The sequence below is a fragment of the Oncorhynchus nerka genome, linkage group LG5, assembly GCF_034236695.1.
Source record: "Oncorhynchus nerka isolate Pitt River linkage group LG5, Oner_Uvic_2.0, whole genome shotgun sequence".
Lineage (NCBI taxonomy): Eukaryota > Metazoa > Chordata > Actinopteri > Salmoniformes > Salmonidae > Oncorhynchus > Oncorhynchus nerka.
Genome location: NC_088400.1, coordinates 54,487,342 through 54,510,939, shown reverse-complemented (window position 1 = coordinate 54,510,939; position 23,598 = coordinate 54,487,342). Strand labels below are relative to the sequence as shown.

At 42.7% G+C, this 23,598-nt stretch overlaps 1 protein-coding gene across 5 annotated transcripts in view; it reads right to left on the bottom strand.

Annotated features, from left to right (window-relative positions):
• The window catches only part of LOC115129648 (zinc finger E-box-binding homeobox 2-like), an 80,239-nt gene that overhangs the window by 54,003 nt on the left and 2,638 nt on the right, over positions 1–23,598 (bottom strand). Inside the window, exon 1 of one of the 5 annotated variants that reach the window (XM_065018751.1) lies at positions 3,904–4,666. The exons of the other annotated variants lie outside the window; for them this stretch is intronic. The gene's annotated coding sequence lies outside the window, so the exon portion shown is untranslated. Of the gene's footprint in view, positions 1–3,903; positions 4,667–23,598 lie in introns of those variants that run through there. 5 annotated transcript variants of the gene reach the window in all.

Sequence of the window (23,598 nt, the reverse complement as noted above, 5' to 3'; positions counted from 1 at the left end):
TAAGTAAAGCACTCTTAAATTAGACATGACTCTATCTAATTGTTGAATGTCATGTGGTCCAAGCCACAGCGTAAATCCTACCCCAGTCTAGACAGAATTCTTGACAGTCCTACACTAATGTCTGCTGCAGTCAGAAGGGGTAAATGCAGAATGGCAAGGTAATTTGACATAAGGCACTTCTCCCAGCGAGCAATATAATGTGGCAGCAGAAGCAGCTTTTTAAAGAAATCAATTAAGTTTTAATACGGTGTTCCTGGCTGGCCAGGGTGAGGAGGGTTATTATTCTGGAGGATTGAAGGGGGTGGGAGGGGGCTGGTGGGTGGTTGGGTGGATACTCTGGAGGCAGAGCAGACCTCTGTCTTTCAGTGGCAGTGGTCTCCCAGCCCTCACCCTTCTACTCACACAGCACCAAGGTTTATTTCCTGCTCATACTGTGGCCTTAAACTGTTACCTTCTCGTTATAAATCTTCTCAGGTTTCACCTCCAAGTGTCTGTGCTCCTGATCTCTGACTGGGGTTCTTAGCAGCTATGTATGACTCCGCGCCTGGAGGGCACTGATGAACGGAAGCCTTCTGCCCTTGCTCTGTCATACCCTGTTTAAGATGAGCTATCACTTTTCAAAGGGCTGCTGTGATTGGTTCGGAGGGGGGCTTTGTGATTGGGGTGCAGGGGTAGAGGGGGAAACAGGGAAAATCTGGACTTCTGGCTTCTGACTCTGGGGAGGGTAAATGAGATCAAGTGGATTCATAACAGTTGGGTTCTGTTGGACTTTTGAATAAAACCCTCCGTCTTCGCTACATATGAGGTTAAACTGACTACTGTTGGATTTCAATTGGTTACTACATGTAGCCTTCCCTATCAAAGAGGGAAGGCTACACCAGGAAAAAGGGCTTGGTTCTTACAAACACCTTAGCAAGCAATCCCGTGGTCTTAAAGTTTTCCCTGTTTGATGTACTCATAAACAGGAGTCTTCTTTTCAAAGATAGTCTACTGCTTCAGTGAGCGTAGACAAGGTGTGTTGTACTCAGCAAAATAGCCATTGCTTCTTGAGCCTCTCATCCCCCTTTCTGCCCCCCTCCCTCCCAGTGCTTGCTAAGCTACATGGATACACATCCACCAAAAGGGGACCAGGCTAAACACATAACTCTTATTTATGACGTTCAATTCAGACTCAGCAATTCCGCAATTCATTTTCATGATCAATTACAAAACCTGAAGGCATCTGTAATGCATTTTGTATGACAGCACACACACACACACACACACCTACACTGACGAGCTGTTCAAAGTGTTTGCCTAGTGCTCCTGCAGGAATACATTCAACTGGCTAATTTTCTTTTATGACATTTGTTTTGTGTTTTCTCCAGAGAGCTTGAAAGACACCTAGATGTTTGGTAATTACTGCAGGATTTCTGTTTGCTTGAGACTGGTGAGTTTTGAGAGACACCTACATGTTTTGTAATTACTGCAGGATTTATGTTTGCTTGAGACGGGTGAGTTTTGAGAGACTGCTCAGGAAGTAGTCCAACTATTTTGGAATGAGAACAAGGTGAAAGCAAGGAAAGGAAGACAACGTGTAAGAGAGCCAGGTACCAAACTCCTAAGACTTGACCTTCTACATTAAGAACGTACTTGTAATGTAAATATATATATTGGCTAATGTCAGCATTATTCAGTGCTTTATTTGAGATATTCAAATAAGCAAAACTCCCCTGCTTATGTGTTTCTCAACATTACTTCTCATAACATGTTAGATTTTATGAATCATTACTTGGTGGTCTAGGGAATATTCTGCAGTCAGAAAAGCGGGTCTGAACAGCTTCTTTCTCATGGACAGGAAAATTCATTTCAATATATTTATCTCCATGAATACATTTTTGTCGTGGAAAAATAATACAAAATCACAGAAGTGTGTTGGGGGATGAATAATCCAGATGCATGATGGTAGTTGGAAGCGCCACAAAACATTAGAAAGGGAAATTGCACTCAGCAGGAAGAGAAATCGTTGTGTTACCCCAGGTGAAAAATATTGTTGCTTTGCTTAAAAGTGCATGCAAGGCAAAGGCAAGCTACATTATTAGAATGTTTAAATATTAATTATTCTGCTGGGTAGTAAAGATGATCGAGTCACAGTGTCAACTACTTTATTTTCCTTCCAGAAGCCAGAGGAACTCTTTTCTGTGAAACGCGATCCTGTGTTGCTTCACCATCTTGGCAAACAAACAAATGTTTTTAAGGCTTTGCGGTTTTACTGTTTTTACAGATTTCGAGTTCTTCTAGGACTAATGGTGCTTGCTTTTAATTTCTTCATTTTTATATATCTATAAATGTCTCAATGCTTTTAGTAGGACTACTGCATAATGTATATGGGAGAATGTGTGCGATCTTATATTTGGTACAACGGCTTTAGTACTTCTTTCAGGTGTTTCGGACAAACGACTCCGGAATCCGACATCTTAATTTAAAAGAATTTGGAAGGCAAATTAGAATTGATCTCAGTTGTCAATACTTACAGGTAGCAGTCAATACCTAAGTCAGATACATTCATATCCAACTTACAACCTAGTTACGAAATGACTTTAGAGGAATTCATATGAATAGTGTCACTCCTTTTTCCTTTTCTAACTTGTTCAAATGTCTTTCTGCTATCTTTTGTCCGAAAGGCAATACAAATAGACTCAGATACATAGGGTTTGCCCAACAAAGTCCTGTATTATTTCTGAGGATCTTTTCTAGCTCTCAGGTAAATCAGAGAAAGCTGCTAGTTTCCCCGCTGTATGTCAGAGAGAGAGATCCAAAGCCGCTGGCTTAAAGATAGGTATTAAGACTGTAAGATCTAAAACACTTTGGGAGCCTTCAGAGTGAAATGGATAACGATACAGAGGGCTGAGGGCAGAGACTTGAGGGAGAAAAAGAGAGGGGGGACTAGAGAGAGAGAGAGAGAGAGGGGTGGGGGGAGTGGTGGAGGGGAGCTAGAGAAAGAAGAGGCCCTGGCTTCAGCTCTCTGAGACTCCTCGCTCCTTGCTGTCACTCATGGCTGCCCTGCCAGTATTTCCCCACCTGAGACGGATTGCGATGCATGTTCGAGTCACTCATGCACAAGAAGCAATACACAAGTTTGGTGTAAAGCCACTTTAAAAGCTCATCAGGCGCATACTTTGCTTGTAGGAAATACCTTATTCATGACGGAGGGAGCCGTAGCCTAGGTAATTACTTGAATCAAGGTGGTCTCGGAAATGTTTAAATCTACAAGGACGTGCAGGAGCATGAATAATGCAAAATAATTTGCATCTAAATTTTTTAAGTGTGCTTTATTCAAAAACTAAAATGCGGCTTTGATTAAAGTTTGATGAGTGGAAGCTGAGAGCTCTGTGCATGCTGGGAAAAGCTCCTTATTTGTAGAAATGATTTAGAATGGTGATAAAGGGGCAGGGAGAGGAGAGCAAGAAATGGGGGAGAGAATAAGGCCAGAAGAAGAAACTGCCAATAAATAATCATTAAGGTAGAAGAGCATTAGTGCGTCAGCGAGGGTGTATTGTATAGAGAGAGGGATATTGTAATACGCTGCCTTGTAAGAACAGTTCTTCAGACAAGATGTTTCTAACCACATACAGTACACACAACCACACAAAGGAGAATACAGCATGTAGCTGTGTAATGCTCTTCCACACAATCATTCATTTTTCTTAAAGATGGCATTGTGAGAGATATTTGTTTTCTATGTGGATGCACGTCATGTTCAAATATCTAGGGGTGTATATTTTCTCTAAAATTATGTTTCAAAACAAAAAAAAATCATGCACACTTTCATTGCATGAAATGAAGTTCACAAAAGTGGACAGTTTACCTTCCGTTTGTTTCACAAAGTACAGTTACAACATAAACCATTTTCACAGTGCTTACCTGCTTCTTGACGAACGCACCCCACAGCAAATTGGACAGCACAGAGAAAAAAATAAGAAAAAAAACATTGATTAATTTAGTGTCATAGGTCATGTTAATTGAGACAAAAATACGGAACTCTTTCCTTTAGAAATAAAGGAAAAAATGATGCTACACAACATTGTACTGACTATTGTGCTACAGAAAGGCACACGACAAGAGACAGTCATTGTAGGTTATGTAGTAAGGTCATGATAGGCGATGATACCATACAGGTCTAAACAGACATTGTACATTTAGCTCATTCTTGACAATGACCTCTTAGCTTTGTCAAATGAGCATGGCACTTGGAAGAGCAAGTGAGAGTAATTGTTGATATTATTCCTTAATAGTAAGTGTGAGTTTTTGTTGTTGTTGTTGTTGTCAGAGACACTATTTGATGTAATATAGTCATCTGTTGTCCTATAGATTGATTTAATGGGTAAATGCAGAAAATACCATCTCTTCATAACTCCTTCTGGTCCACAGCACATATATATACTGTCAGTAACATGTTAATTACTGCTATCTGGTACTCCTGTTTAATTTGCATGTAACCTTAACTTAGTCCCTGTTTACATTTATTCCAAACGTCCTCAATCTGGCTTGGCAGTCACTATTGGATATACTGAGACAGAAAAGGAGATCAAGGACTTATTTCTGATCTTAGGTCCCAGTGTGATTCTTACACTACATATCAACTGAAAAGAAACAGCCTAAACCCGAGGCAATATTCTCCCCTCTGTCCATCCACAGGCCCACCCAACCAACACACACACACACAAATCAGCACACAACACACACACACACACAAATCAGCACCCCCCCTTTTGTTAAACAAACCATATATCACCAACTTTTTTTCCCTTCCTGCTTGCATTGCGTTGGCCAGCCGGACTAAAGAAGGGGGACTATTTTTAACGTGGGCAGTCTAGAAACAAAGGCCTCTCCTGAGGCAGACCCCCTGCCTAGTGGGTCACCTAGGTCTCTGCGACACTGCTTCTTTTCCCACGCTAACCCCGGGGCTCATTTGCATCGCGCTGGCTGTTGGGGCGATTATGTTCAGGTGAGCTGGTTTGTATGGGGCCGGGGCCATAAGATATGACAGGCACAGGGGCTTGGGGGGCTGGAGGCCTGCCGCCTACCCCTGATCCTGTCCTTAATTGCGACTGACTGGCACCAGACACAATCACCCTCTTGATTCAGCAAATTGTCCTCAGAGTAGCTTGTGGTGACCCCCGACCTGCGCAAATCACCTCACAGCAGCTGGTCGAGGTAAACAAGGAGCTCAATTCCCCAAGGACAAAACAGAGGGCTTATATGTTATATATATATCTTTTTTAATATTCTATCAGTTACAGGTCCTCCTTTAAGTAAGGACAGTTCTTGAGAAAGCATAGCACCAAATGATCACAGCTCAGTGAATCCAACTGTATTTGCAATATTGCAATATAGTGACGCCGATGCCTATACAAATATACAAATGTCCTCATTAGTTGAAAGCCAAACCCAATCTAATGCAACTACATTTGAGATGTTACATACTAGATGTGACAAGGGGAAAGGTCCTAAAGTAGCCAGGGTGTGTATAGTGTACGTGTATTTCTCAAATATAATTGTCAGCATCTGGGCCTGTCCCTCCCAGTCTCTCAGAGTGCCAACAACGTCAGACAGGACAGGGTTCTGTGTTCGCAGAGGAGTGTAATTATCATGTTTCCGAAAGGGAGGATGGAGGATGTAATCTCAGGCCTCTGATTAAAGGGGAAAGAATAGAAGTGAGCAAGTGAAGGCTCCCTTACAAGAGTGTTTACAGGGAGACACACCTTCCACAACCACAACACTTCCACTGACCACTGACCCAGGAGATTACGCTTACCAACACGGAAGGTCAGTTAGTATTTAACCAGAGGTGGAAGTTGGACTCACACTGTGAATAAATATGGCATCCAACTGATAATAGGTTACAAATACAAGGTGCTACAATGGGGCACTTCAATGGGATTCTTTGAAATATGCTGCTGTGGTATCTTTTGTATTGGCAATGCTAAATCTATGATACCCGTAGTAGTTACCTTGTATTATCAGGAGAACAAGGAATGTAAAAGGGAGTGCAGCTTTGCTTCCAACGAGATGGGGAGAGGAGTAAAGAAAAACTGGACATTTGCCCCTGCAAGGTCTTCAATCTGTCAGTGTGTCAAGCTATCTTCGTTTCCCTCTCCTCCCAGAGAACTGACCATTTGAACCTCGCCCAGAGGAACCGCTGCAACACATTTCAGATGCAACATCTCCTGTGACAGAATTCGTTTTTATTTTTATTTTTTTAGACACCCTTTATTCACTCAGTCCAAGACAAAATAAATCAGCGTGAAGAATCGAGCACACTGCACTTGTCCCCAGAACATCGGCCTATCAGTCATGCCGTTTTATCAACGGTAGATTTGGAACTAAGTTCAATTTCAAGACGTTATACCATCCCTACCCACTTTCGAACAACTGGTATTCTCAATTCCCCCCCCCTCCCCCCCCCACAAGTATATCATTCTCTACCGTTTTGTCAGTTTCGTGTCCTTTTCCATAGATTAACCTGCGATTGTGATCTGTTTTCACTCTCCCAGAGACGTTGGCATTGTGGGGAATGTGATGTTTATCTCTGGAAGACGTGCGAACACAGAGCACGACCAACAATGAGATGGGGAAATACAAAAAAAAGCCCAAGTGTAAGAAATGACAGATAACATCCCATGAGTTGTTGGGGGACGTTCCTCTTCCTCACTGTCTTTCTTTTTTTGTGAACAGCTTTTCTTGTTTCACTTTGCTTCAGCTTCTATAGTGACACGTATGCTGCCTCTCTGGCTGGCTGAAAAGAGAAAACAACAACAACAGCAGCCATTTAACCCGTGTGCATTACCATGGATACATCACATGATAACTCTACAGACAGAAGGTTGACTGGATGAAAGCTGAAACCTCAGAGCCAAATCATCCATTTTAGTAGCATGGATGATCAAATAGCACTAATAAAGATCCGTAATGATGAAACCGAAGAGAACGTTTCTTGGAGGCCTCATTTGGTAAATAAATGAGCTGAAAGAACTGTGGCAAAAGTAAAAAATTGTCTTTCAAGCTCTTCTAAACACGCCTGGGCTGAGTTACGCATCACCGAGGCTATAATCTTCACTCAATCTCAGAAAATTACCCCCATCCTCCTTCTTCCTCCTCCTTCCACCCAAAAAACCCTTATCAGCAGATACTCCCCTTCACTTTATTCCATTTATGAATTACAAGAAAGATGCTATTATATATTATTAATTTTGGTGCTGTTCTTTGGCTCTGGCTTCGTTCGGCGGTGAGCTGCGGATGTCGGCGCGGTGTAATTATGTTCTAGCCGGGCAGCCATCCGTTTCCTTTCAAAAATTTACAGGATTCTTAATCACGTTGCTCATTTGGGTGCACAGTAGCGAGGATGGCGCAACACAAACAGGGCACGTCTGTTTACACAGAAACACCTGCTTAGCATTGATAGCAGATGTCAGCCAGTGAACAGAACAAAAAAGGAGGAAAATGGAATTAAAAAGGCAAGCATCACCAACTTCTTATTATTTACTTTACTGCGAAAATGAACTACTATAATGGTGGATAGAGAGAGAGGAGAGAGAGGAGGGAGCGCATTACAAACGCCAAGAAAACTAGGGCTCATAATTATGCCTATTTTTTTTTTCTCTCTAGTTTATTTTCTATATTTGTCCTCTGGTTTTCTCCCACCTGCATGGAATGAGAGGAGGCAAGCCAGCATCCTAGACATGATGAGATTTTGGAGCCCGCTTTTCTCCACTCATTTCCGGTTAAGAAAACATCTATGGCCTTATATTTCTCTCCGTTTGCATCAGTCTTTACTGCATTATTCATTTGCATTTTAGCGGGTTTGGGTAATTAAATCTCTCCTAGCTGGGATGCTGTTTGTTCATTTGTATTTATATCAAATGTGAATATTTTTGTGATGAAAATGCAGAATGCTGTTAATCGACTTTCCTCACCTTATAAATGGATGACTATGGGCGAGCAAGCTTTGAAAATACTTTATTGTGCTTGCCAGTCTCACTAAATGGCTTCTTCTTAAGAACAATAGTCACAAGTCAACAACTGCATTGACAAACATATTTCACTGGATGAATGTGCTCGGCCAGGGATATTGGATCCCATGGTGACCTGGCTTCCCCCCACCCTATAGTAAAATATCAACAACAAAATGGCCACTGAGGACCTTTGTGACACACTGAGAGACACAGACACAAAGATACAAATAGCGGAGACACTGTGCCTTTAAAGCCCATCTGGCCTGGAGACGTAATAAAATTGACGTATTGATTCCTTTGAATTTACGAAGGCCTGTTTCATAAACTCCATTTCCAAAGCCTAGCCCTCTTTAGAGCGCTGTCATTCCCCCAAATGGATCAATTATGTGCCCACGTAATCCCGTTACCTGTGAAATCCACGCATACTTCTCCCATTTGCGGCGGTTCCCAGGCGGACAGACTCACATTAAGCGCACATAAACAAACTAGAGGTTTTCCCTGATATTTAGGGATTGTTTTCTCACTGTATATTATTCACTGAAGAACAGTTACTCCCTCGGGGTTTAGGAGAATAGGAGAAAGAAGCTCTCTCCTTTTTCTCTTTACATATGAGTAAGGGAGGCATACCCACCTTAACACATCCTATTCAACATCCCCTCCTCGCTTACCCTGCCTTGCTGCCCGCCACGAAAAAGAACTGAACACAATAATAATGTCTCATCTTTATCTGCTCACAACAAGTAAGTAATAATCTATTACACAGCAAATAATACATCCAATGAACTGATAGATGTTTTTCTCTCTCAATCACACCGTACAATTCCAATATGTGCCACTATGCCCTCTAAACATTTAACATCTACCTTTTCATCACCTTGTTTTGAACATTGTATGAAAAATGACGACACTGTATTCCTTTGCGTCCATTTTACAGACGCCTTACACGAGGTGTCCCAGAGTGAAGTGATAGCTTATGCGGTATCTCCAGAACTGCAACATGTTTATGGGGTTTCTGCCTTCTCTGTGTCACATTGAAAACAAAAGGTGGGAAACATCCGAGGTTGTAAAACATTGGACCTACATTACCCGGTGTGTAGACGTAAATGTAATGTACTGTAGCAAGGCAAGGCAGCTAGGCATAATAGGATAGGCTAGGCCCACTCCCTCCCACCCCTTTTCCAGCCACTACAAATCTGTTTTGCTATCTTACATTCTTGAAGTTAAAAAAAATCTGAAAAAAAATCTGAAAAAAAATCTGAAAAAAAATCTGTCCTGGATCTTATTTGCCACACTCCAGAGGGCAACAAGCGGCTCAGTTACACTACACTTGCACTGAACAATCTGTCTGGTGAAGGTTCACAACATTCTGAAATACCTTGTCAGATACTGCCTGACCTGTTCAGCAGAGTGACTCTGAAAATAATCAAATAAAATATTAATGAAGGGATATTCTGTGAAGAAGAGAGGTGAGGAGGGAGAGGAGGGAGGTGGTGCAGCATATATGAAAGGAAGCACTTTCTGCCTTTCTACTCGGAAGCCCACTGCTCTCTCCTCACAATCAGCCATGCACACCCCCAGCCATTATGTGCAAGGGGCTTTAAAGATAAATGGCTGCATGTTAACCACATTTGACATGCTGTACAGTAGCAGCCACCTTGGGTCTCAGGATGCAGCCAAACAAATAAATACAACAAACAATCCCAGCAAGGATGTCAAACATGAGGAAAAGCACAACTATTTGTCACATATCTGTAAAAGTTGTGGCTCGCTCGCTCCCTGAGTGCACCGGAGGTTGGAGAAAGAAGGGAGGTGTGTGTGTGTGTGTGTGTGTGTGTGTGTGTGTGTGTGCGTGCGTGCGTGCGTGCGTGCGTGCGTGCGTGCGTGCATGCGTGCGTGCGTGCGTGTGTGTGTGTGTGTGTGTGCGTGCGTGCGTGTGTGTGCTGTGAGGCCTAGAGATTGATGTGCTGGGGATCATACTTGTGGCACATACTTGTGTAAATGTTGCCACTATCCCAGACTGACAGACTTGTGTCATATCACATAACCTCTTTGATAAAACACCACCATCAAAAAGTGATATTGTGGGGAACGTCATGTAACATCGTATATCCCTCTCATGCCAGTGCTGACGTCACAAGGCCAGTCAAGTGATGAACACTTAGTTAATTAACAGACAACATATTCAGAAGTACAGGCCATCGGTAGCTAGCCTGTAGTCTGCTCCTTCTATGGATTTATCTGGAAAATCGGACTGAGGTCGTAACTGAGGCCAAGAACCTGACCACAGAGTTCTGAAACCAATCCGAGTGGTTCTGGAACCTGACCATAGAGTTCTGAAACCAATCCGAGTGGTTCTGGAACCTGACCATAGAGTTCTGAAACCAATCCCGAGTGGTTCTGGAACCTGACCATAGAGTTCTGAAACCAATCCGAGTGGTTCTGGAACCTGACCATAGAGTTCTGAAACCAATCCGAGTGGTTCTGGAACCTGACCATAGAGTTCTGGAACCAATCCCGAGTGGTTCTGGAACCTGACCATAGAGTTCTGAAACCAATCCCGAGTGGTTCTGGAACTTGACCATAGAGTTCTGGAACCAAACCCGAGTGGTTCTGGAACCTGACCATAGAGTTCTGAAACCAATCCCGAGTGGTTCTGGAACCTGACCAAAGAGCTCCATCCCGATATGCGGTGCTGCTAAGAAACTGTTGGATGAAACCGGACAATGAAGAGAACTCATTGTTTTTGAAACTGGACAAGTCTTCCGTTATCCCAATGACAAACATTACCTTATTCCTTGGCCCTGCTTTTCTGATGGATTTATCTGGGAAATACACAGAAAAGACCTTTCAAATGCCACATGTTCCTGTCTCTGGTGTTTATTTTATCAGTAGCAGCTGAGAGGAATTGCTAAAGTGATGCTAACGAAGACTAAATTGCAAATAGGTTCAATGTTTTGCAAACAGTTTCACCTGCATGCTGGGAACAGGGAAGAGGAGGAGGATGGCAACCTCGGTTTGCACAGTCTTCGCAGTGCTGCTCCTTTTATAAATTACCTCATCAGTGACTGAAATTAACACCGATTCTTGCAGGCAATTTCTCAATTTCCAATGCTAATTACGTTTTTCTCTTTACTTTTAAATTCTGTACCACCTGTTTAGGGGGGGAAGACATCTTAGGCAACGCAGCCGCATTTAATCACAATTTTAATTAACCACGGTGTAGATGTGAAAAAGAAGCAATTATAATGCAGATGAATGATGATTTTCCCACATTAAATTGTTTTGTTTCTTCGTTGTGTTGATTGCATAAACACAGGCGGCGAACAATTTTTATCTACTGTAATTTTGTAATTGTTTTGCAACAAAAAATTATTTGGACAGACAGACTGAGTTCATCTGTTTACAGATTGTTTAATTTTGTTTAACCCTGTAATTTCTGCCAATACGTGTTTGGGTTAAAACGTCATTTTGACAAGCAGAAGCTAGGCAGCCCTGCTACTGATGTACTTAGACGGTATCAAGCCCAACACCTACTGTCTGTACACATTGTGGCATCTCTGTACACTCGTCCTCTCAAGAAAAAAGGAAAAAGACTAAACTTAACGACATCTTTACCTCCATTGACCTTATCCAACTATTTAACTAAATGAAAGTCACTCTCCCCCCCTCCCTCCCCTTTTACAATTGAGCAGACAGTTGCAAATGAAAGCACAGATGGGTACTACAAGAATGGACTCATAATCTTTACAGGCTCATGAAAATATCATTGGGTGTCTTAGAGGACTTTTACAGGCTGTGTTCTCAGGAACTCGCTTTTATATTAACGTCACAAGCACTGCCACAATAAAGACTAAAAGACATCAACATTGCAAATCCCCTAAAATGGTGCTGTTTCTTTCGCTAAAAGCATTCGTTGGCTAACAAACTCAACTGATATAGAGATGCACCTATATGTGTTTGGCACAGAGGTGAATTAGATTGACCTGAGTCAGACACACACACACTGTCATGGCTTGAAATGGTGGAACCAACCGACCCATTAGAGACCAGAAGACTGTTCGCATTACTGTCCGCATTTGATGGGGAGAGGAGATATCTGGCATGGCTGATGGCTTGGGGCCTACAGGCCTTTCACCCTGACCTGGCTAGTGTGATCTGCTACCGGACGTCTTGTCCCCCTTCCCCTGTCTACCTTCCCCCACCTAGTTGCCTGACTCCCCCTCCCCTTCACTAATCTCACTGCAAACAGCTTTCAGTTTGAGCAGAGACCATAAAGAGGAGGAGAGAAGGGAGGGGAGGCATAGGAGTCCTGCAGCCACAGGCAGTGCAGTGAAGCTTCTCTATGAAAAAAACTTCAGTATGAAATAGAGGGGGGGGGGCTCAACTACAGTATGTGTATGCAACTATAATTCGTTGCTTTTGTATGGGTTTTGAAAACTGGTTCGCGAGAGAGTTTGAGTGTGTAACACAGTGTGTAATTCCAAAAAACAACACCGAAATCCGTAATACTGGTCATGAAAATAACCCATATATACTATGCAGTAAACACAGAGCTTCTGAGCATACATCAACACTAAAAAATAGAATGTCTATGAGTCTCTGCTCTTCTGACTTTCCAAGAGCACCTCAAGAGATTCACAGCAACACTTGGTATATAATCATATCTTTGGAGAAAAGAGGCAACCCCTTTCTGAATATTAGTGGTGATGGCTAGGAGTAAACAGAGCATAAAATCCCGAGGAACTGTGACAAGGCCCATATGCACGCAGACAATACCAGGCCGGCATCTCCATGCCTTTGTTCCCAGCTTAACAAAACTCTGCCGTCACACCACTTTGACTCAATGCTGCCTGTCGAACGGCCATCAACCCGTCAGGCCCTGGCTGTCACATGCAAAGCTCACAGAGAGAGAGAGAGAGAGAGAGAGAGAGAGAGAGAGAGAGAGAGAGAGAGAGAGAGAGAGAGAGAGAGAGAGAGAGGACTGAGAGACAGAGAGAGGAGAGAGAGAGAGGAGGACTGAGAGACAGAGAGAGGAGAAAGAGAGGGCAAGAAAGAGAGATTGAAAAAAAAAGCAGTGAGAAAGTGTCATACTTCTCCAAGGCTCGAAGGCTGTTAAAGGGGCGAATACATTTTAAGCATGTGTACATGCGAAAGGTTTTTGTTTTTAAAAGAGAGAACATACAAGAAACAATGATAGTCACCTAGATCTTTGACTTCCACTTCAATAAGAATATATGTTTAAGAGGATTTCAACTCTTGCTCCTTAGGGGATTTTAAACATTTTACAGTCGAATTTTCGCCCTGCTTCGTGATGTCGCAGAGACAGAATTGGAGCAGCGAAGAATCACTGAAAGTTTCATCAAACAAATCCTTATCTCGATTTCTCTAAGGGGTATAGAGGAGAGTAATTCAAGAAGATAACGGTACTGCTCGTCTGTGTCCTGCTACATCCCATTTCTATGTAACTCAGGCGATTCAAGGTGCTACGATTGCATTTGTTCTCTCTCTTTTTGTGTATGTGTATATGTGTGTGTGTGTTTGTGTATATGTGTGTGTGTGTGTGTGTGTATATGTGTGTGTGTGTGTGTGTGTGTGTGTGTGTGTGTGTGTGTGTGTGTGTGTGTGTGTGTGTGTGTGTGTGTGTGTGTGTGTGTGTGTGTGTGCGCGCATGCACATGTGTGTGAGTGTACAACTTTGTCTGATGCACAGGGTAACTCTGAAAGCCTGACGCTCAATATCCACTACTGCACTCACTCACTGAGTGGTTTTTATCCTCAGCAATATCATCCATTGCACTAAACCAATTTTTCCAAGTCACTATTCCAGCCAAGCAACAAATGTTTGTCCTCATATCCACCCCCCAAAACCCAATAAAAGACAACACTAAAGATGGCCATTACCACAGAGATTTGGAAGCAGAGGAGAAAAAGGGAAGGACAAGGTAGAGAAAAAAGGCCTACTCATCCCTTCATCCCTTCATCCCTTCATCCGCCTAACTTTGTGCCCATTACCCCTGTGACCTAGCTCGCTCAGGGCCCTTTTCTCTCGCTTCTCTCCTCCACCCTGGCCAAGCCAGGGAGAGATTTGTCTCACCCTCCCGCCCTGCCACTGTCAGTTCCCTGTCTCTTTCCCCGGTCCCTACCCTGGCTGTCAGGTTCTGGCCTGCCAATTTCAACTTGAAGCTTGACTGAGCTGATTTGATGCAAATACCTCAGGGGAGAATCCTGAAACTGATGAACAGTTTATGTCAAGTCGATTTTGCACCATTGGGAAAAGGTAACCTCTGCGTCGGAGAGGAAGAAAAAAGACACAACAAGGTTAAAGAGAGAGAGAGAGAGAGTGGCTTTTGGTGCACATGTAATAGCGCCCGGCTCCGCATCCCTCCCTCCGCCGCCCCGTGTCCCCTTGCTGCCTCTTACCGCTCCTCAGAAATGGTAACTGTCAGTAGAAGTACTAATTGCAGATGTGCCAAGCTGCCATTATAATAAAATCAGAGGCAGTGTGGACATTAAAAATGGCTTCCTCATTTGCGAGACTGCTGAAAAGGTAGGCATAACTGAATATTTCATGACTTTAATTACTAAGGAATATTCCTTTCCGGCAGTATGGAATGAGTGTTGCTGTAACTAATTATGAAAAGTAATAACATTACAGATCCTGTGATTGCCAGTTTACAAGGTAGCCTACTCGGCATGTTGAGATACTATAATATCCCAGACCCATACAATATTAGAATACATACAGGGAAAATATCTCTCTCTCTCTACCTCTCTGTTTCTCACACTCACACTCTCTCTCCCTCAACCTCACCACCTCTCCACATGTCCCTGCCATTTGAATGAAAACAGACAGAATATTGAGAGACTTTCTCCTCCTACACATTTTCTTAACAAAGCCCTGATGCAACCAGGTACCTGGACCGTGAAGTGCAATTTGATTAATCCTTTAATTCGCAAGACTTATTACCTGTGTGGCTCTAACCTAACTTCCGCGTTACCAGCCATATATTTACATTACTTCATCATCCTGACTCCCTTTGATGTCAGCGGCCCAGTTCGATACAACTCTGCCCGTACATTATTCAACTATGCTGCTGCCAATGGCACATCCCAGGAGTAATGTACGACCACTGATACGGCCGTGGAGAGAAGGAAAGTACAAGGTCTGCTTTGATGGGCATGCTAATACTAATACCCCTAAGTAGTAAGAATAACAAAGTGATGGAGAATTTATCTCAGGAATGTTGGAACAAGACTTCTGGAGTGATAAGAGTGAATCTTCCTTTGGGTAGGAAAGCAGGGAGTAGCCAGTAATTACTGACGGCTGGGGTCGAGCCTGGACTTACAGAGGGTAAACAGTCAGTGATAGTGCGGGTAGAGGCTACGGTCGTCTAGGCACCGAGTCCGCCCAGGCCTTTTTTTTAGCCGCAACTAGTCCCAACCCTAACTTTAGCCCTGCACCCCTACCCCATTCCCAGCGATATACCCGAGTCCTCAACCCGAGCCCTTTTCTCCTGACCCTGCCTCCAACCTATGGCTCTGGTCCTGTGTGTCAGAAAGGCTGAGGACAGGCCTGTCGGTGTGATTATCCTCCAGCTACCTGAGGAGGTGTTTGTTTGACATTGGTGTTTGACAGCGCCGGGGCGCAGGCCGTTCAGTGGGGGCTCCATCGCCAGTCAGAACCTATTAACACGAGAATTCACCTCAGAGTTTTTACAAGGCCAGACTGGTTCACACACTATCGTTACACGTGTCCTTACTACCGATGACATTTAAAGGGGGGAGGTGTGCGTTTTTTTTTTCTCTTCTTGGCTCACTTTTTTACCAAAGGTTAAATATACGTTTGAATAACAAGGGGAAATGTAATTTCATACAATTCCTTCCTTTGCTGCAACGTTCAGTTAAGAGCTCATTTGATCAAACGATAAGATGAAAGCATTTAAAGTGACAAAAATGTAGTGCTACAAATGACTGAATCTGCACAGCAATCAACTGCAATTGCATAGAAATAACAGTGGCACGGTTACCTTCCATAATATTCAAAATGGACCCCGTATGTCCTTAATCAAGACAGACACAACCTTCTCCATTTCCAACCAGGCAAAGGTAGGAAAGGAGAACATCTCTCTCGGTGACTTGGCTTCTACATGATTCAAACAAATGAAAGGAAATGAGCTGGAATGAGGCAACATGTTCTATTAGGTGTTGTTAAGGGGAATCATATAACAGTGTAAAATGCATTGAGTCATGTGTGTGAAGTCCTACATTTCCAAATGTCGTGATACCTTAATCTGACAATCTCTTATTGATTGTCCCATGTGTCCATGACCTTGCCAGAAGTGCTCTTCCACCCGACAATCAAACATACATCAAAGCGTGTGTGTGTGTGTGTGTGTGTGTGTGTGTGTGTGTGTGCGTGTGTGCGTGTGTGTGTGCGTGCTTGCATTGTGGTCAGACCTGGTGGGGGAAAAAAACTAAATCTACCAACTTCAGAAGATCAAACAGGAAACTGAGGAACAGCTTTTAGCATTGTTTTTCCCATAAAGGTGACAACGTTGAACATGCAGATAACGAACGGTGGACCGAGAAACATTGCGCCATTCATACACCACCAACCACATCAAAAGCCATCTGATCGGATAAAGAGCCTTTCATTTTCTAGTGTTGCTACCTTCCTTTTTTAGCTTTTTAGTAGAGCCCCCCACCCCATCCCCGACAGCAGTATGGAGCGCTATACTCTGAGTCATTATCATTAGCACAGCAATATTTCTATAGGCCATAATACAGTCATTATTGAACTTGCGGAATACATGCTGTTTAGGCTATGGGGGGTGTGGAGCAGCCACAAATGGCATGCATGTGGGCACTATACTTACTCACTCATGAGCAAAGTCCAGATGTATATTGTAAGAGGACAATCAGCAGGATGGGAGATTTCCATTGTGATTTCTATTGTATTTCTCTTGTTCTGAAGCACAGACGGCGCATTAGCTAGAACTGCCGAGTTGCTGTGTATTACGCTGACTGTGAGTCACACGCAACACACCATAATGAAATGAGATGAGATTATGCGCACAGAACGCGGTGCCTTTAAACTTGCAATTTGTTTAATTAAGAAAAGCGAAAAATGTGAGTTCACACCTGCTATGCAACCTGTCGCGAGTCATATCCTGTGTACCTTGCAAATAGGAGAGTTGACACGTGGAACATTTTGAAAATCACACGCGAGCCATTGTAAACAACTAGATGTGTGCAAACAGCGGGATGGGGACCGAATGGATGGGCCAAATAAAGACTTCGCATTTTCACTTTGAGAAAATGTCAAATGAGGCATGATATTTTTCTAAAATGTATTTTTCTCATCCAAGGCATAAAACATTGTGGGCTTAAGGATAAGGAAGTACACAGATAAATGAAAAGTCCAAATGCATGCAATTATTTGCCAGTCCACTGAAGTTTCAATTTCAGTGTTTGCCTTGTGTCTGCATCACACTCCCGGGGGGGGGGGGGGGGGGAGCCAAGGAATGAACGAAAGAAAGAAGGGAAGACATTCAACTGAATATTTTCCAACTTCAGTTGTGTTTGAGTTCACATCACCTTTACAGGGGAGTGGATATGAACTGTCAAGTCACAAGAGGACGGTGACAGAGACGGGGCTTAGAGGACGAGTCACGGCGGAATGACGCCGCAAACACCTCTAATTCTGTCACTTCTCCTCCATCATTCAATCTTTCACACCCGCCAGTCGCTAAAGTCCTCACACACACACACACACACACACACACAACCTGAACTACGGACAACACACACACAACCAAATACAGCACCATATGATCCAGGGCAGGACAAAGAATTAGAGGTGGATGAAGTGAACCGGGTCTCAAAACAAGTCAAACTTAAAAGACTTTAAGCCTCATCAAAACATGATCAAATGTCTATTCGCTTTAAGCATAATGAATATTGAGACATTAAATCAACATATTAAGCCCAGGGGCTTGAGGACTGCCTTCTCATTGGCTAGGATTCATGCATTTTTCTTAGTCACTGCTGACGCAAGAAACTCAAGAAACTCAGCAGTACTACTTGCATTCTGTGGTCCTCAGCAGTGACATATGTAAGCAGCACAGAAGACATTGCCAGCAGAACAGCAACTAGAGCTGAAGCTATTGCAGAGGGAAGGAATTTCAGCTATAATCATGGGTTGGCTATTCTATAAAGCCAAGCGAGTCCCCTATCCAAGATCTCGCAGCCTTTCCACACAAAAAAATACGGAGCAGAACATGGAACAGGCTGTTCTGACTCTTTTACTTCAGAAAACGTACTTAAGGAGAAGGCATCGGAAGGGAGAGAGGGAAGGTTTTCATCAGAACTGAGAAAGTGGTCCATGCATGAGAAGAGCAGAAACCTGAACTGTCCAAGTAAAGAGTGAGTGTGTGTCCACAAAGAGTTAACCACTTCCCCTGGTATCGAAGCATGGGTTAATATCACGCCTGCCTAGTAAAGAATTATCCCTGCGCCTCTCGGAACAAAAGACTCCTTTTGCAAACAGACTCCTACTTTCCCCCAGTGTCCAAAGGTGTTTGCTGAAGTAAATCTGTCTAAATCCCGGTCAGCTTGGGAAGGGGGGAAGGTGTACTAATAACCCTTTTTTTTTCTTAACAAAAAGTTCTGGTTGGAAAATAAAAGAAAGAACACGGAATTCATATCACATGATGCATTTAAAGTTGTAGGCTGAAGCATCCCCTCTTTGAAAGCTTGGCAACGGATTTGCATACATGATTCTTTAGTCTGATTGAGAGAGAGAGAGAAGAATTAGATCTCACTATGCAATAAAGATATCTCGCCAACCAACTTAAGAGAAGAGTGGAGGCATGTGGTTAAACTTTGGTCCAGATTTCTAGGGGGGGGGGGGGGCAAATCTAATCTTAAAGTAGAAAGAGTACTGAGCTATAAAGTAAAGAGGAACAAAAATGGCAACTCTGTTTGAACGGGTTTTTATTTTAATCTCATAACACAACGACTAAACTTTTCTCAGTAATCCCAGCATGGTGTATCAACTAGCATTATACTTTGAAAGATCACACTGCAACAACTCCAGAAATAGTCTCTCCTATTGACCTCTGACACACCTGCTCTTCAGGTGACATACAAAACACACATCCACAAGGAATCCCTACAATATCACGTGAGAATGCCATTTGACAAATAACAGTAGACATAAGCACTGCTTTTGCTCTCCAATTCTTATTTCAAAATGGACAAAAAAGAAACACCCCCAAAACGTAATTGTGTCTAAACACACCTGCGCCGAGCTAGTACAGACCTCTTAAGTTGGAATCTGATCCGTCTCAGACACGTTTTCATTTTTTTTTCTTTAAGTGTGAGAGTGAGTGTCCATGAATAGTACAGGCATGCCATCTCGTAACACTATCTGACCGTCAGGAGGGCCAGGCCTACACCGGTAGAGTAGGAGCTATATTAGGCTAGTAACCAGGGGACGCCCAACAAACAGCCACAAACACCTAAGTTATTTTGCTCACCACCCACCCTTCTGCCATTTTTTTTTTTTTTTTTTTTGCTATTGCTCTCCTTTCTGCTTTCCTTTTTTCCCCCTTTTCATCTCGGCCTTTCTGATGCTGAATGCAAATGTAGCCTGCTGGCGGTGAAAGGGCTGAATTGTGATTAAGAAGAAGAAGAGCTCCTTTCTTTGTTCTCCCCTCGGGGGATGTTTACTGGGAGAGACACGGCGGATCAGATATGAAAGACATTCAGGTCAGCATTGATGTGAGCGAAAGTGAAATCGTACCTAAGGCATTCCAAAGACCGCGGTGTCAGGGGTTCAGCTAACGGTGCCTCTGCTGTGTGTGTTCTCCCCGTTAGGCGAAAATATCTTCACAAGCCAGAGAGGGAGAAGAAAATAGAGAACCCCAAACAAGAAAATAAAATGGGAAAGATTTTTTTTTTTTTAAACAGACAAAATTTGGGGGATAAAGTTGCGTATCGGTGTCCGATTGTAGAGATGGTCATGTTCGGTCCGATTCAGAATCATCTGATACTGGCGTGAATCTGGTTCATCACAGCAAACACAACATGTGTTTGTGGCTGAATGTGATGTTAAGGAGATCTATGTAGTTTTGAATGAACTAAAACCTTTACTAAGTCGAAAGTCACCACACTAGGCAATGGAATGTATATGTTTTTTTTTATTTTATTCCGGAAGTTCTGAAATCTAACAGGTAGAGATCCGGTAACACAAAAGTGTTCAGTGGTTGTACGTTTGACTACCGTAGTTTGAGCAGAAGGATATATTTAGCTTATGATGACCCCCGTTTGATAAAGAATTATAAACATCAAACTACAGTGATGCATCAACCAACTGTATCTGCTTGAAAAGGGTGAAAAGGGCAACAAAGGCCTCGCATAACGACATGCCAGAAATCAGGATCAGGATGTTGTTTTTGGAAAAAGTGCACAAAAACACACATCCTCAACATGCTGTATCTACCATTACCAGATACCATCTTAAGTAAACAATCTAATAATACCTCATCATATGAAATTGCTTTTCTAAAAACCCTGAGTCTGTCTGGACACCTCACGCCTGTCACTGCTGCCATGCGAACAGTGCAGGCCCCTGCCGAAAGGAGATCATTTCTTGCTGGCTCGTAATATCTGCAGTAATTATTTCACTTGCTTAAACAAAATAATCCTTCTCTAAACACTGACGCACGACGGCAACACCGCCCTTTCCATTTTTGCCCGAGTGAAAAAGCCATCAGAAAAGGTAACTAGCTTTGGCTGCTTAGACAATTGCACCCTTGTGGGAATGGCAGCATGAATGGTACAGTGGACACCCCAGCACTATTGACGTTATAAACATGTAAATGAAACACATTACGACTGACAATCAATTGTCCGTGAGCGCTAGCGAACCTGCCCTCCTTTTCCCTGTGACAGCAACAAAATAGTGCCTACCTTGGGAAGAGGAGAAATTTGTGAAAAGGGGAAGGGGAAAGGGAAGGGGGGCTTTTTCTCTTCGGCGGGGGAGTAAATGCACCTTAAAAGCAAATGAATAATAGAGATGGACAAAATGTTTAGACTGGAAGGAATCTGCCATTGTTTGGGCTGAAAGCAGGGCTGAGGCTAAAGAATTAGTAAGACTCCTTTATATCTTTAGCGTGAATGCACACAGGCTTTTATAATCACATTCACAGCATTGTATTAAACTATTGGAGCCAGAGAGAGAGAGAGAGAGAGAGAGAGAGAGACAGAGAGAGAAGCTGGAAAGCTTCTTGTTTTTTTATACCTTCAATTATGTAATCAATATATTCTGGAGCATGGGAACATCTATGGAGAGGCTTTCTGTTGATTGAAAAAAACGTATAGGTCTTTGTGTTGTATTACAGGAAATATCAGATAAACAGACCTTTGGGAAAACTGAATATCTACGTTTACATTTTAAACTTCCCCTGGAAAAAAAGTGGTGCCATTTTATGTACCACCTCATTAAATGGCACACCCAAATACAAGCAACCCCACATAACACGCACACAACTCCAACATTACTCCAGAGTTGAGCGTAAACAAAATAGATGAGCGGGAGATGCCGACCAGTACCACTGTCTGTCATTCCCAGAGCAAATGTCTCTTTTAACCATACTGAGAGGGCGATAAAAGTGTGGAAACTGAAAGTGTGCCATTCAAAAGTACTCATTTTTAACAGTATTGATGGACTAATCCAGTTAGATGGGAAAGGGTTTGTGGAGTACTTTGCCAGGGGTACTTATAAACACACAGTGAGGTCGAGCCCCACAGCTGGGTCTGACTTGCAACACCTGGGAAGGCAGGCAGAGAGAAAACTCCAACAAAACTACAGGGTTGCCAATATCACCTTGCACCAAACTGTGAGATTGACTTAAACACTCTTTAGCTATGGATACGATAAGTATGTATCGTATCATATGTGGGCCTATAGAATCACACGCCAAAGTTGTGTTATCAACAAACAGCGAAGCCAGAACCACTATGCATGGCTAGAAAAGCATTATTACCTACGATAATGGGACCAAATAACCTAATCTGAATAAATGTACCTGGAATTACAGAATCTCCCTCTAAGGTCAGAATACTGGCTACAAAATGTAGCCTTAAATGTGAATCAAAACGTTGAAATCCTACTAAAAAAAAATCTATAACTACAGAGAAATGTCTTCTGGATAACATGACAAACTGTCATGCATAAAATAATGTATTTTTCTACCCATATCGTAAATAAATAATTTACATAATCAATCTATCAATATTCAAAATATTTCAATTGATGGTCTATGTTTTCTCTCTTGCTTACTGCATTCAAGTAACCTCAGTATGTAGGCTATCGTCCTGATAAGGATCCTCATAGATAGCTATATAGTGGTGTTATCTAAACGGCCAGACACACAAGCTCAGCTCCTATGACATCTCTCCATGCATCCAGGGGAGAAAATGAAATCCACTCTGTCTGAATAGCTCAACCACAGCATTCCCAAAGGGAGAGAGCTATTGAAGGCATCTCGTGACGAGAAAATGTAAATAGGGAGGGCAACATCTGTGATCACAATGGCATATTAGAAAAATATGATAGAATCAAGAATGCCGAATTTCTACTTGCTCAGTCGGCCTATAATATGTGCACACTGCACACCACATCAGCACTGGGGGTGAGCGACTAAAATACCATGCTAATTATTTTTGCATTGAGAGTGTGTGAGGTTGCTTGCTGCTGTTGCAATGGAGGGAACTTGAAAGGATTTTTCTGTCTGACAAATGCAAAATGTCAATCATCAGGTGTGTGTTTGTCAGAAAACACTTACTTGAATGGAGTGTTTGAAAGTAATCCAAACTTTTGTTTACTGGAACAGGTGGGAACTGGTGCTCAGAGGCAAGAAAGGAAGAAAGAACATTCTTATCTCCTAAAAACTACAGTGAAAGGGGGAACTTACTTTCACTCCTATCTTTTGTTATTCAGAACAACAACAAGCTGGGAGCTACGCTTGTAATTGTCAATGACTCTCCTTGTATTGATTGTACGAAAATCAATACACAACATTTAATAAGGAAAAGAGACACATAAAGGGGAGACATTTCACAAGTACAAGCCAAATTCATACGCATTTGATAAGGCCACTTTAAACAGCAACAGAAACTGAAAATACCAGGTAAAAAATAAAGGCATTCCCGTGTAAGAAAAGATCTCGGGACCCAGGCATTTGGTGATGCTGGATTTACTTGGGCACCGGGTGTATTGTAGTGTACAGTCCACAAAAGGGAAAGGAACAGACGTATATTCCCTACGAAAAGCGATCCACGACATGGCTCAATAACTCCCAACATGTAACACAGTTCGGTGGGTAAACAAACAGTTGACAATAATAGAGTGACAAACGTATCCTTCACCGCTATTTGCTCCATACAAGCAATTCATATTGCTAATAATATAATGAATGACACGAGACACACCACCGGTCAATATCACCATCTTAGCGCACATGCCATCTTATTTGTTTATAATAAATTAGTCAACTAGGCTATTACAGCGTGTTCACAGGGAATTGTCCCCCCATGTT